This window comes from Monodelphis domestica, chromosome 6, assembly GCF_027887165.1.
Source record: "Monodelphis domestica isolate mMonDom1 chromosome 6, mMonDom1.pri, whole genome shotgun sequence".
In the NCBI taxonomy this organism is placed as follows: Eukaryota; Metazoa; Chordata; class Mammalia; order Didelphimorphia; family Didelphidae; genus Monodelphis; species Monodelphis domestica.
The window spans coordinates 222,341,118-222,357,083 of NC_077232.1; positions in this window are offsets into that span (position 1 = coordinate 222,341,118).

The following is a 15,966-nucleotide window of genomic DNA, read 5'->3' on the forward strand; positions in this document are numbered from 1 at the left end:
ATCATTTGACTTGGCTCTTCTGCACTCTGCAAGGGCTGGCAGCTGGTACTATCTTAGGAAGAGCAGCCTTTCTCTCCTGTCCCAGCCCAGTCCAGGATGCCTCCTGGATCTAGAAAGAGATGTTTCAAGGCTGCTTTTGTTCAGAACTGTATTGGGGAAATCTTATGTCTCCTTGGACTGAATACTGATCTTAAATCTTCTCTTTGACTACCTTTAGACAAAGAATATGTCAATGGCTCTAGCTTTAGGTTTTACAGGTGATATTTATTTGTATCACTTCTTTCTTTGTCTAAGAATGTAAACGTGATTCTAAAGTGAGATATGTAATAAAATCATTCAGATTTATTGTTCCTACAAAAATCGCAGGGAGCTCACCATTAACAATGAAAGGCCTACACCTTAGGACTTTCTAGTTTGGAAAGAGCTGTCAAAGTGTTTTCTCTCCTGGCATAACTTCTTTTTTATAAATTAATTTCTTAAATTAAAATTCCCAGATACCCCCCTTCTCTCTCTCTTCTTTGCATTAAAGAAGAACTCATTTAATAAAAAGATATATAGTCATCACTCTCTATATTGCTGTTCACTTATTCAACATATTATATATATATACATATATATATAATTCTGTATCACAGAGTTACACTTATCCCAGCACACTATTGGCTGATGGAATGAAAAGCAACCAACCACAGCACTGTGTTCTATATCCTGGGCTCTGATTGGCTCAGTGACTTTAGGTTAATAAGAGTGTGGAAAAGGTTTATAGAAGTGTGGGAAGGGTTTATAAAGCCTTAAAATGTATAAATAAATAAATAATAAATATAATGCTACTACTTCATTGATTTTCACCTATCATGGGTCTGGAACATAACTTCCCCACTAGGTGAAGGATCACTGTATTTATAAAACCACATCTTTCTTATTTCTTTTTTTATCAGTTCTTTCTCTGGATGTGGCTAGACATATGTCATTCCTCAAATATTTCCATTGCTGTATTTAACGTTCTCTTGGTTCTGCTTATTTTATTCTTCATAATTTCACGAAGGTCTTTCCATGTTTCTCTAAAATTAATCTAATCATTATTTCTTACTGGGCAGTGGGCAGCAGTATTCCATCACTCATCAATCAATTGGCATTCCCTTAATTTCCATTTTTTTTTGCCACTACAAAGAGAGCTACTATAAATGTTTTAGAACAAATAGGTTCTTTTCTTTTTTCTTGATCACTTTAGGAAATAAACCTAACAGTGTTACTGCTGAGTCAAAAGGTATACACAGTTTTAAAACTTTGCTGATATAACTTTTGACAAACTAAAGTCATCATTACACCAAGGTAACGCATTCTTCCAGGAGTGTGCTAGAGCCAATTTATATCAACTTTCAAGAACTGATTTTTAAAATTTTACTGTGAAACTTTATATCTTGGAAATCAACCAATGCTACAAATTAGAGCTTGATTTTTTTTTGTAGTTTTGACTTGAGAAAAATATGGAGAAAATGTTAATAATGTAAATTAAACTGAAAAATATATCATACACACATTTTTTTCCAGAGAGACAGCTGTTAAACATTTACAAGCATACCCTTGAAGTAAAGCATACAGCACAAAGAATTAGAATCAGACAGTTATCAGAGCTGGAAGAAGTCTCAGAAATTATTTAGACTATTGTGCTCTTTTTAGCAGAGGAAAATGGGGATGAGTGAGATGATGTGACTTGTCAAAGTTCACACAATCAATTAGTAGTAGAGATAAATGAAAGAGTATTCAATTTGGAACCTGGACCAGAATTCAGGTCTAGTCCATATCTCTTTCATGACCACCTCCTCCCAATTAGCTTAAAGTCTCCTTGAGGATAGAGATTGGGTTGTTTGAACCCTGCATATTAAAAATGGTGAGTATGTTAATAAAATCAATTTACATTGATTAAAGCAGATAAAATTAAGCTTTTAGATTCTGAAGTCACTTTTATTCTTGGTTGGATAGTGGTTGAAAAGGAGCCAAATCTGGAGGAATAAATTCAGTAGCAATCAAATATTGCTCATAGTAACAATGACAAATCTATATCCCCCAAAACTCTGAGAATTTTTAACCAAAATGGCTCATTAGTTCTTTTTTTAGGCCTGCCATAATAGTCTGATCTGCCTGTATTGTGCAAATCGATCTTTTCTTTTTTGAGTCACATTTTCTATTGCTGCCAATTTTAGTGTTGGTCAATCATCACTTGATTTCTCCTAGGCTTTAAGTCACCTACTGCTATCAATGCTGATATTTCTCTCACTCTCTCACATCCTTCTACTACCTAAGTCTTCAGATCCTTCATCACAGCTATTTTCTATCCTACCTTCGCTCTTCTTGCCTCTCCATACTCTAAATTCATTTATAGAAAAGACCAAGCCTATGCAAAGCTAAGTCATACGGCTTTGTACTCCCAAGGATAATAGACTCAAAATTTCATGCCAGATATTTTCAACCATTCCACTGCCCTTTTACACTACTACTCACTGTCCTTTTGATCTCTTTCTCTGAAATGTCTACTCAAATCATTAATATCATTGTCTCAGTAACAGGTGAATCAATGGACTGCCCTACTTACTATTCATCATCCTTATTATTTCCCAGATTATAATGCTAATGGAGTCAGGTCATGTCTAAAGTTCTAGACTTGTAGTTAGGAAGACCTAAGTTTGAATCCTGGCTCAGACACTCAATAGCTTTGTGACTCTGGACAAATCATATATAGTCACTGTGTCTCAGTTTCCTCATATATAAATTATTTGAATAGTTTAGTTATATACACAATGACTAAATGAGATAACATAAAGAACTTTGCAAAGTTTATGTAAATGTTTAAAGTGTTATATAAATGCTAGCTAATTCCTTTCTAAATAGCCACTACTTCCCTACTTCCCATGTTTAGAATTTAAGTTCCTTTAGGTCAGAAACTGTCTTACTTTTCTATTCATTTCCTCATCATTTAGCACTTAATACTTAATTGTTTTTTATTTATTCATTTATTCACCACTATCTGGAATGGTAGATAGAATTTATACTATTGTGGAAAGTGGCAGATTATATGAATATCAGGAAGAAGGGTAAACTGTGAGCAAGATATAAAGAAAGACCCCGGGTTTAAGAGATTACAAGAGAAAGTCAACATGAAATTAGATCTAAAATAGTGATATACAGGTGTATAAATGAAGTTATAGGTGTTCTAGTCCAATCTCTTCATTTTACATATGAAGATAGCCAAGAGAAAAAAAAAGTGATTTGCACCAAGTTGCATAGATGGCAAATGACAGAGCTAGAATTTGAACCCAGGTCCTCTGCTAGTTTTCGTCATTCTTTTGACTTCTTTATCAACCAGGTAGACAATCTGGCCTCTGAAATTATTGCACTAGCAAGATTAAAATACTTGTGACTTTAATCTTTGACATCAAATTTCCAGTTGCTTAATTGGGGAGCTACCAGGGTGAGGCAAAACAAATCTATGTTGCTCCTCACAAGACATTTATGTATGAAAAGAGAAGAAAGTCGGGACTTGGAAAGTAATTTATCCAATGTAAAAAAACCCATTTCCTATTCAATTCAAGAAAAAATTAGGACTTGAATTTTCTGATCAAATCAGTGATAGAGCAGTCACATATTCCATTCACTTTGGCTTTATGTCCCATAAAATCCATAAAACTTGACGTAGAGCTCATCTCCATGATCAGTGTGGATCCTTAGTAGCTATTGGGAAGAAAGACCTGTTGTATCTCTATTTATATACAGTAGCAACCTTTATGTAAATTAACACACAAATACAGCCAAAATAGAAGACAGATGTACAAGCAACAGAATTTCAGAACAGAATTTCTTTAATGAGGTATCAGATTTCAAAATCTTTAAAATGATATTCTGAAAATAATTCTGAGACACTATTCTTCCCTCAATAAATTGGATGTTAAAACATAACACTAGTTATTGGCTAAGGGGAAAAAATATCACAGTGTCACCCTGCTGGGAAAGTTGTGAACAAGTGAAATATTTGGGTAAACCAATACGACATTTTACAAAAAAAGTGAAAAACAATCTTCATAGGATCAAAGGATCAAAGCTGGGAATCATCTAGGACAAGCTATATAAGGCAACATTCTTTTTGGCCTAGTGTTCCTATTACTAGAACTAGAACGTAAAGATGTAGAAACAACCCATTTGACTAAAGCAGATGGCCAAATTGACTCTATTAGAATATTAGTGACAAATATGAAGAATTCAAAAGAAATGTGGAAACGGTGATGTAGCATTATGTAGAATGAAGCCTGGGAGCACAAGACAACAATATACCATTATGTAAATAATTAAATTTGTGTAAATAAGTAAATTATGCAAACAATTTTAAAAGTACAGAAAAATACACAGAAGGAAAAATTCATTGGAGATCAGAGACACATGTAGGATATCTTTTGTTACCACCTTTTAAAAGTAAATATAGATATTTAAAATATTAAATAATGTTTATATTTCACATACAGTCCTATTTTATTTCTTATTGTGTTTAAATATGTTTTTGTGTTCATGGTTACTAAATTTATAATAAAAAGATGAAATGGAAAAATACTTGGTTGCATACTTTTTTATTGTTCTGAAATCAGAAAGTTTCTTATAATCTGATTATAAAATAACATTTTAGGTTTTCTCCTCATTTTAACATGGTAAAAACATATAATAAAACAAAATACATGGTTCCAATGATAGAGTATAGATATTTCTAAATAATTATCATAAATTTACCTGAAGAAAATTAATTTTAAGAAAATTATTAAAGAAACATATTGGAGTACTTTACTATCTTCCTGAAGGAAAAAAAAAAACAAGAAAGCCGTACAAATATTTATAAACTATATAAAACATATTTTTAATTTAGATTTCTAATTTCATGGACATAAGAGATTTCTGGTTTAGAAATTCTCTCCCTTAAAGGGAGATATCCCAGAGTGACTAATGGCTGAAGAAATTAACCAGGAAATTATGGATGATTAAGGAGAATGACTCAAGGCAAAGCTATGACCAATCTGCCTGAAGTCATGTTCTAACTGGTATAGGGGAAATGACACATGGCAAATGAACAAATCAAGTATAATTTAAAATATTTGTCTGGAGTCTCTCCACATAGTCAGTATGTGCCAGAAGAAGGAATTGAATATAGGTGTTCTTAAGTAGATGACTCTAAAACCTGATAGTAACCATTGAAGCATCCTGTGTATGTGTGTGTGCATAGACACATAAATGCACACATATGTATGTATATCATATATATGTGCACACATGTCTATATACTAAATCTATATATCTTCTTATTTAACACTACATTAATACTTTTGAAACCCGCTGTGTATGTAGATATATGTGTGTTTCACATTTATGTAAATATACATCCATATCTATCTGTGTATTATAGAAAAAGGTATGGCATTCATATTATAATTTAGCTAACCTTTCACAAAATTAACTTTAAGCCATTTGGAAGTCATAATTGAAATCATTACCACTCAAACGTTAACCCATTTAAATGTTTGAGAGAACATTAAATTGTTGACATATGTAGCAAGAAGCCCCTGATCTCCAAAGCCACCAATGGTCCAATTTGAGTATATATTGTGCATCCTGTATTTCAGATATTATCATAATTATGGATATGTCCCTGAATAAATAACTTTTCTTTCTAGACCTCAGCTTCCTCAGTTCTAAAGTATATCTCAGTGTTGAAGTAGAAAATGTCTAGGGTCCCTTTCAACTCACACTAGCAATGTGTGTAAGAAACCTAATGCATCTAAAGGCAAAGAACTGGTTAAGTCGAGTCAAGGTCATGATGGACTTAGTTGATTAGAATGTTGTGGGATATGAGTCTATGAGGGAGGCAATTAAAAGCCAGAAAATTAGTCATAAAGGTACTGTGCTAATTGCATTTTGAGCTGACAATTAACCTTGCCACATTCTTAATAAACATTCTAAAAGCCAAACAATAAAGAATTATAAAGAATCATCCATCACATGAAAAATCCATTTATGGTACAGGCCATGTCAGCAGAAAGAGAAAGGATCCCATTGAGACACTACATCTTAGATATGTCTAATTCACAAATCCAATTCATATCCTGTTCTACTTGTGTCATGCAGAAGTGAATCTAGAATCAAAAGCACCTTCAGGACTTTCAAAAAGAATTAATAATTCACTAAGTATTGAAAGTTAATAGTCAACAAGAAATAAATAGTTCATAATAAAGCCCATAGATTACAAAGGTAGAGTTTTACTTTAATATATAGTTTGGCATTCATTTCTAGATCTATTCCTTTATACCAGCTCCATCATGATTCATTTTCTGACTACATCTTTGTAAACTCAATTGAGCCCCAATTTGTCTTGTACCAAAATATTATTAAATCCATGACTTCCATAGTGTTCTCTTGTCCAATGCAACACCTTCGAGGACAAATATTTTCTTTGGCTAACTGATACATCTTCTCAATCCCCTCCTTTCCCTACCTCATCCTCATTAATCCTATATAAGAATGAGAAACCCATCCTTGAATATTTCTGAAAACAAAAGAACATTGTAGAAAATGTTATACTCTGTTTACACACACACATATATATTATATAAATAACATATATATATATACATATATATATATATATAATGCAATGCTAGGCACTCTGCTTCCTTAAACTTAGAGTCCTGGTTCCCATCATAAAAGAACTTTCCATATAATTGATATTACATAGATTAGAAGCAGAGACAATCTACTTTAGTCATTACAGGATGGTCCTTTTAAGAGTCAAGAAGATCTGAAATCAAGTCCTACCTGTGATTTACACTAACTGTGTTACCAGGAGGACAAGGTATTTAATTTCCAAATGGCCTATTTGTATCAGTAGAGAGAGTTATTGCCATCTCCCTTCCCCAGCTGACTACTATGATTGAATAACAGATCTTAGGTATGAATAATCCCCTTTGCCTCTTAAATTCAAGGGTACAGGTTTTGGAGAAGGAAGTTTATCCATGCCTAGAAGTTTTTCTACAGGCAAGGGTGGGAAGAAATGGGATAGAATAACTAGTAGGGAGGAGAAAAACTATAATCAGAGGAATATGTAGGGACAAAAAAAAAAGGAAAGAACACAAAGGGAAAAAAGAGAGCAAAGGATAAGAAGCCAACAGAGGAAGAGTCTGACAAATGAGAGATTCAAGTGTATTGGTTTGTTGAATGCAAGTTCATTAATGAAACAAGGATAAAACAGAAAGGAAAAGAACAGTGATTGATTATATTTCTGCAATAAACTGGCAGTTCTGGCTCCCATTATTTTCTTAAGAGAATCTGCCCAACTAATTGGAGTGGTGATGTTATTCATAAACCATTAATATACTGTTCATTTAAAGTTATTCATTCAAATCCCCATAGTAAAAGCTTTTGGAGGATTAAAAAAAAAAGATGAGATCTTCTACCCATAGGATTAAGTAGATGGGGGTTGGGGGTGGAATTCAGGAGCCTGTTATTCTTTTTCTGGCTCCAGTTCATTCCTTTCCACCCTCTTTCTGAGCCCTTCCTTCCTATATTAGAGTTTAGGGGACATTTTGTCTATGGCTAACCTGCTGAGCCCCAAGGTTCTTTGTAGTACTTTATAAGCAGCTAGGTTGCTAAGTGGCTTCAATCCAGATGACCTTTACATGGTTGCCTGACTGGTTTCTTTCCTTTACAAATTCGATGGGAAGAAAGCACATCATGGTGCCATGACTAGGTCAAATTGCCATAGAAAAAGCCATTTAAGTTTAGAACACCCAAGAAGTTGAAGCTATGGTTTGTTTAGGACCATGAGGCCAATTTATTTTTTTCCCAATTCTATTCCCACATCTTACATTAAACTTCAATAATTGCGTACCATACTCGCCCTCTGTGTATATCTCAGGCATGAGTCCACAACAAGGAATGGTAGGTGGGATGATTAAAATGAGGACAGTTAATGAGAAGGCAACCATTATCAGCAAATTTTATTAAACAATCTTACACTGAAGTGAGATAGGATTTTTAAACTGTTGGAGCCTGTGATTGCCAAAAGCTAATTAACAGGATCAAGTTGCTGAGTTATTCTTTTCCCACTGGACAAACTAAACATTTAGAAAGATACACCCTATCTAATCTTAAATTAGTCTTGTGCTACTATGTTTATGTCTAACCTTTAAAATGGACTTAGAATATATCAACAGACCATGAATTATTGCTTTTCTCCAAATGAATATTCCAGACAGAAAAACAAAGGAGAGAATGGTTGGAATTTTCAAAGGGATCAAGTGAAAAGAAAATGTAACATAACTGTGATTAAGAAATGTTCAAAGATTTGTCTTTAGAATACTGCCTATGTTTTAATTAGAGTATCTGAAAATCCCAATTTCTACAGAAAGTTTTTAATATAACCCTTTAATCAATGACATTCAGTCATGCTTATAGACTTAGTTTAGAATCTTGACAATATCATGACCTAAATCAGAGAGTAACTATGGGAAAATACTAATTGGATACGACAATATACATTCTACCTACAAATGTTCACAGTCTATGAATGTCATAAGAGGTCTTAAGAGGAGATATCCCAGAGTGACTAATGACTGAAGAAAACCAGGAAATTATGGACTGTTAAGGAGAATGACTCAGGGCAGAGCTATGACCAATCTGCCTAAAGTCATGTTCTAAATGGCACAGGGGAAATGATACATGGCTATGTAATTTCATCAGAGATATAGGTTCTAATCTAAATTATTCCTTGGAAATTCTAATTGGAAAAGATGTAAAAAATTAATTCATGAAGAGGATTGCAGTATAATGTGATTGATAAAATGACATACTTTGAGTCAAGAAGTCCTGAGTTTTATGCCAAAGGGCTTTAAAATTATATATGCCTTTTGGCCCAGAAATACCACTATGAGGTCTATATGCCAAAGAGATCAAATAAAAGGGGAAAGGATATATTTGTATGAATATTTCTGTAGCAGGTCTTTTTGTGGTAATAAAAAAATTGAAAATTGAGGGGATATCTAGCCATTGGAAAATGGCTGAACAAATTTTGATATGTGATTGTAACAGAATACTATTGTGCTATAAGAAATAATAGCAGAATGATTTCAAAAAACCCTGGAAATACTAAATGAACTGATGCAAAGCAATGTGAACAGAACCAAGATAACATTGTAAATAGTAAGAGTGATATTATGTGATGAATAATTGTAAATGATTTAGCATTATATAAGCAATATAATGATCCAAGACAGTCTCCAAGACTCATGATAAAAATAACATTTGCTTTAAGAGAAAGAACTGATGGAGTCTGAATGCAGTGAAACATATTGTATTTTTCTTTATTCATTTTTTCAAGTCTTCTTCCTCAAAAGCATTAATATGGAAAAAAGTATTCCATGATTGCTCATGTAAAATCTCTATTAGATTGCTTATCATCTCAGAAAAGAATTAGGGGTGCTATTGGAGGAGAAAGGGAGAATTTGGAACTCAAATTTAAATATATATATATATATATAAATTTTCTTTTACCTGTAATTGGGGGGAAATAAAATATTTTTTAAACGAAGACCCAAGTTCTAATTTCAACTAGGATACTATCTTTGTGACCTTAATCAAATTACTTTCTGACCCTCAGGTTGTTCATCTGTAAAATAAAGATAACAGTACTACTACAAATGATAGCTATGAAGATCAAATAAGATGTAAATTCCCTTTGTAAACCTTCGTAAACTAAATAAATGGAAGTTTGTTATTATTAGTATTAATGGAGTTTGGTGAAAAAATGTTGGTGAAAAGATGTTTCTAGTTCTCTTTAAGGTTTAGCTCAAGTGCTACCTTTCACAACAGACATTTTGATTCTTCTAATAAGCAAAATCTTCTCACTCTACCCCCATTACTGTGTATGTGCTTTGTATTTATTTATGCTTATATTATTTTCTATAACTAAATGTAAGACTCTTGAAAGCAAGTAATGTTTCACTTCCGTCTTTGTATTCCCAGTATCTTGTACAGTGTTTCCTAAGCAGTTCCATGAATGTCATATAGGAGACATAGTTCATGTGCTATACAAAAGCAACAATGTTATCAACAAAGAAGTCTGGAACTTCAGCCCACCAGCTAATCACAGCACTGACTCACTTAGCCAGATGCACATACAGAGAATGTATGACAGCAGGATACTTCCAGCAGCTGTGGTATGGTACAGTGAAAGGGTTCCCAGATGCAGAAAGGATATACTGAATCATGCCTTCCAAGAGCTTGGTGCAATTATGGAATGTTGAGAGACAATAGAGGCTGACCGCCGTGTCTAGTCTATACTATACTAGGCTTTCCAAATAGAATTACAGCCAAAAATCATGTGAAGAATGACATATTGGATGTTCACCAGTCTTTTCAACCATATCTGTACAGATAAAAAATAACTGCTTTAAATAATATATCTTAACATCCAAAGGGCAAATAACTAACTAGCCACTATTCACCATCTGTGAAGTCTAAGTCAGCTTGGACTCAGTGAGAGTTTTTATGTACATTCTATGGAAAAGGAGAGTTAACTAAGAAAATTAATCATGCAAACAGGATTTTAGGGGACAAAGTTAACCTCAAGATGGCAAACCATCTTTTAAGGCTTCTGGCATCTTAATCTTTGTACAAATAGGGGTTACAAATTAAAAACAAATCTTATCGATTTTTGAAACTATGACCTCTGTTTGAAAATATTAAATAAGCCATTACTATGAATCACTGCATAAGCTTAAAAGAAACTGTATTTGTTTTTAAATTTTTTTCTCATTGACAGGTTAATATGAGTTGCTGCATAAACTTAAAAGAAATGGTGTTTCTTTTTAAAGTTTTCTCATGGATGCTTCCCACTAATTCATTGTAACCTTCAGATTGCTTGAGTTAATGAAGGTGAAGGTTACACAAAGGATAAACATTTTTTAGAAGTATTGTTAGACTGTCACTGCATACTTTTCTTTTTTAAAAGCAAGATTTCATAATTACCTCTTTAAACAATTGACTATGAACTTAAATTCAAGCAGCCAAAAATTATTTATGATAGAATAGAAAAAGAAAAGTATTTGAAGTCAGAGGACCTAGGTTTGAATGCTGTCTCTGATAATACTTTGTCTTGGGCAAGTGTCTTAATTCCTTTGAGCCTCAATTTCTTTATTTATAAAATGAGGTTACTAAAGTAAAATGGCATCTAAAGTTCCTTTCAGTTCTGCAATTTATGATTCTATTATTTATGACCATTTACATTTCAAATGAACTTCACAAGCATGTGTCATAACTTAATAGCTTTTTCCTCTTTTTCATCTTTCTTTTGTTTATCCATTGACCATTGTATTTCCAGATATTTTATAAATGTTCATAGTTTGTTCCCATGTATTCCATTAAAATTATTTTTCAACTTAAACAGTAGACAGATGATTCAGATACAAAAGATATGTATTGCTGAGGATACAGTAGAATTAAAATCAACCATTGTTCAAAATGGGCAGCTCAGTAATGAAATAGAGTGTTAGGGCTAAAGTCTGGAAGACTCATCTTCCTGAATTTAAATTTTGACTCAGATACTTGCTAATTCTGTGACCCTAGGCAATTGCTCTCCAGGATGGTTGTATTGGTCCATCAATAGTGCATTAGTGCACTGATTTTTGCATATCCCCACCAAATGTAGCATTTCTCTCTTTTTTTTTTGTCATATTAGCCATTCTGATGGTGTGAGGTGGCATCTCAGAGTTATTTTAATTTCTATTTCTTTAATCAATAGTGATTTGGAGCATTTTTTATATTTAAATCCTTACCTCTCCATCTGAGAACCAATACTATGTATTTGGTTCTAAGTCAGAAGAGTGGTAAGGGCTAGGCAATGGGGGTCAAATGACTTGCCAAGGATCACACAACTAGGAAGTATCTGAGGTCATATTTGAACCTAGAACTTTTTGTCTCTATTCCTGACTCTCAATCCACTGAGCCACCAAGCTGCCTCCTGGAGCATTTTTTCATTTTATCAAAGATAGTTTTAATTTCTTCATCTAAGAACTGCCTGTCCATATTCTTTTCATTAATTCCCTTGATATTCTGTCTTTTGTTCTTCCAGATGAATGTTATTATTTTTTCTAACTCTATGAAACAATTTGGGTAGTTTGGTTTGTCACTGAATAATTAAATTAATTTAGGAAGAATTGTTATTTCTATTATATTGGTTCTGCCTAACCTTGAGCATGTAGTGTTTTTTTCAATTATTTAGATATGACTTAATTTTATTTAAAATGTTTTGTAGTTATGATTATATAGTTCCTGTGTCTATCTTGGCTGGTAGATTCTCAGATATTTTATATTGTTTAAAACTATTTTAAATGTAGTTTCTCTTACTAGTGGGCTCTTTTTAGTATTGGGTCGGTATTGAGTATTGAGTATCGAAAAATATAACAGTGCAAAGAGTGATAGCTTTATTTCTTCCTTGCATATTTATATTCCTTCAATATTTTCCTATTTTTTTAATTGCTATAGTTAGCATTTCTGGTACCATATTGAATGGTAGTAGTGATAATAGGCATTCTTGTTTCACTTCTGATCTTATTGGGAAAGCTTCTAGCTTATCCCCATTACAGATATTAGAGGTTTAGATAAATGTTATTTATCATTTTGAGGATGTTCTATTTATTTCAGTGTCCTCTAGTGCAATTTTTTTAAAAAATAGGAACAAGTATTGTGTTTTCTCAAAATCTTTTATTTTGCATCTATTGAAATAACCATATGATTTCTATTAGTTGTTAATTACAATCTATTTTAAACTAAATACATTTAAATGTTTGAGAAAATATTTTTGAATCTTCACACATTTAAATTGAATGAATTAAGGAATTATTAAAATTTCAAGTTGAGAGGTCCTACTGTGTCAACAAATTTAAATTTCTAACTATATCTGACTGACATACAAGATTTGTTCATTCTTTCAATATATACTTATGGGACTTTTCCTATTGTAAGGTATAATGAATGGGTCACACACAAAAAAAAGGGTAAGTTGTCCAACCTTGACAACTTTGCATTTGCTAGTGTTAAGATGCAAGTTAGTTAATAATTGCTATCTATGAGAAAGTAGATTCTAGATCTTTGGAAGTGTGCTATATATATATACACACATACATACATATATATATATATATATATATATATATAATATTCCTCTAACAGAAAACTATGCATTGTAAATATATGTACACATATGTATATATGAGTTCAATTTGAATGTAATTTCTGGCTGACATAGAACTCCTGAATTAACTTTTTTTTGTTGTTGTTAAATTGAGTTATACAAATTCTTAAAAGTAAAAAGCAAATTTGTTTTGTTCATAATTTTAACAAGTAAGAAGACATCACACCTCCACTACCTTTCTAACTCTGGAAAACAACTGCTTATGGCTGATTTTTCCATCATGTTCACTAAAAATGTCAAATACCTAATCCTATTTCTGGTGCACTGGGCTTCCTTCAGTTAGTTTGCAATGCATTTCTCAAGATTTTTTCTCTCTGATCTTCATCTTGAACTCTTTTTGAAGAGTTCCAGATCCAAACAAAATGGGATAAAAGCGTATCCAGTAGCAATTGCCCTTGACCTCAAGCTCAGGAAAGCTTCTTTACTGAAAGGAAAGAGGAGTCAGCTGTCTGATTTTTCCCCAATATCATGAATTTGTGGTCTTGGCAATAATATATTTACTAATTACTTATTGTATGAATTATTCCTAATTAATATTGTGGCTAATAGTTTTCCTTGTAGTTAAATCTGTCCACTCCCCCACCTCCCCATTTCTTTGCCTACATTCTAAGATCACAAACTAAAAAGACACATAGGAACATTTTTCTGACCTCAATGTGTTTGTGATTATTGGTCCCTAAAAATCACTTTCTGGGTAATTCTCTACAACAAGAAAGGGTTAGGTTATCAAAACAAATCGAATTATTTTGAATAGCTTATTTAATCATTTTTAAATAATCCTGTGTGTAGTTTAAAAGCCCTGAAAATCTCTCAGAGGTATTTCATCCTGGCAGGGGGACAGATTTTCACACATTTTAATAAAGCACCTGACACTGGGGTTCCAATTAATACCAACATCTGAGTAAGAAGCCCAGCAACAACCTCTCCTAATTGCATTGTAAAGCTATTAAGACAGAGGACACAGCTGTTCAAGTGGGAGCTGTGACTCAAGTCACTTCTTCCAAGCCAGTTGGCAGGATAACCAGCTACTCCTTGATTCTTTCCATCTTCCCCCACATTCTCCCCTTTCCTGCCCTTTGGCTATTGTACCACTCATTAGTGCTGTGTTCAGAGGGCAGACAGGCTAAGACTTAGGAGGAGAAATTCAAGTTAGACAATTTAGCAATTTTTGTAAAGGTCATTGAAAGAATAGTGTGGAAATTAAATAGGTCAGGAGAAGCAGCTTGAGGTGTAGCCAAAAAAAAAAACTGACTCCAATTTGATTCAGGTCTCAACTCTGGCCCTGTGACCCTTGGTCAAGTCATTTAACCTTTTGTACCTTAGTTTCCTCTGTGAAAAGAAAACAATACTTGCATGTCCTGCTTGGCAAAATTGTGAGAATATTTTTTGCCGACTATAAATGATCATATTAAAATGACCTAAGATCTACCTTATCAAAACCTTTTGGCAATTCCCCACTAAAACTATTTTGCTCTGCCTATAAAGACCTCCATAATTTGATCTCAACCCAGCTTCCAAAATATCTTAACTATAGCTATTCTCCCACTCTAAGGTCCAGCCAAACAATTGTTCATCAGTCTGAAGATACACTATATACTTTCCTACATCTGCTTTTGCTTTCCTGGTACAGTGACACAAATGGAGATCATCAAATGGTAAAACATGTAAATGTGTTTTTCAAACCATGAAGTTCTACAAAAATGTAAGTTATTATTATTATTATTATTATTATTACCATAAAATAAGAGGACCAATATTCAGACCTCATATCAGTCACCTTGTGACAGTTGAATGAGCAAATTCCAGGACCTTGGACACTTCTACAGAGTGAGTCCAACTGTCCTTATGTGTAAGGGGTATGAGAGCATATTGTACTAGATCATTTTGGAGGTCTCTTCTGTCTCTAAATTGGTGATCCTATGATCATTATTCCCTCTGAAGAGAATGCCTTTCTTATCAACCTTCACTGATGAAAATCCTATTGTCTCTGAAGGATATAACTCTGGATCTTAGTCTTTGTTGAGCAGTTGTTGAACCTCATTCTTCCCTTCTTTTTGGCCTGAGATCATTTTTCTCCAATTGCCCCAAGTCTATGATTCACTCCAGGGAAAGAATCAGAATCAAAAAGAAAAATGGTTAATTCTAGATTAGAATATCTAGAAATTGAATCCTAGATTCACTGAGATATACACAAATCCCTAACTCATCTTCAATCAGCTCATGTGTTGTGAAGGAAAATTATGTCTGGGTTCTGAAGGCAATGAACCTTGGCTAACGGGCGGAAATTTGCCCAAGCGTCCAAAATTTAAAGGATTCTTAATAGCAATTCTATTCCTCTAAAGAGAAAAGTACAAATGGGATCCTTACATAAGAGAATGATTAAGGCCAGCGTAGTTTGCGTCAGCTGTGCACCCTGCTAGGGTACAGTGGTTAGTGGGAGAAGGGGTGCTGAATGTTTGTGATTAATGTTTCCAGCTGTTCATCAATAAGGTTGTAAAAATTTTTGTCATCTTTGTATCTTAAGCTGAAAATGTTTTAAATCTTCATAATTCTTCTTTTGGGGAAACTTTGATAATATGCAAAGTTTAGAGAAAATGTCTAGCCCTGCATTTGTGGGTGACATGGCTGTGAAGTCTTCATTTCTTATTGGGGCACTTAGAATGGATAGAATGAAAGCTTAAATTTAT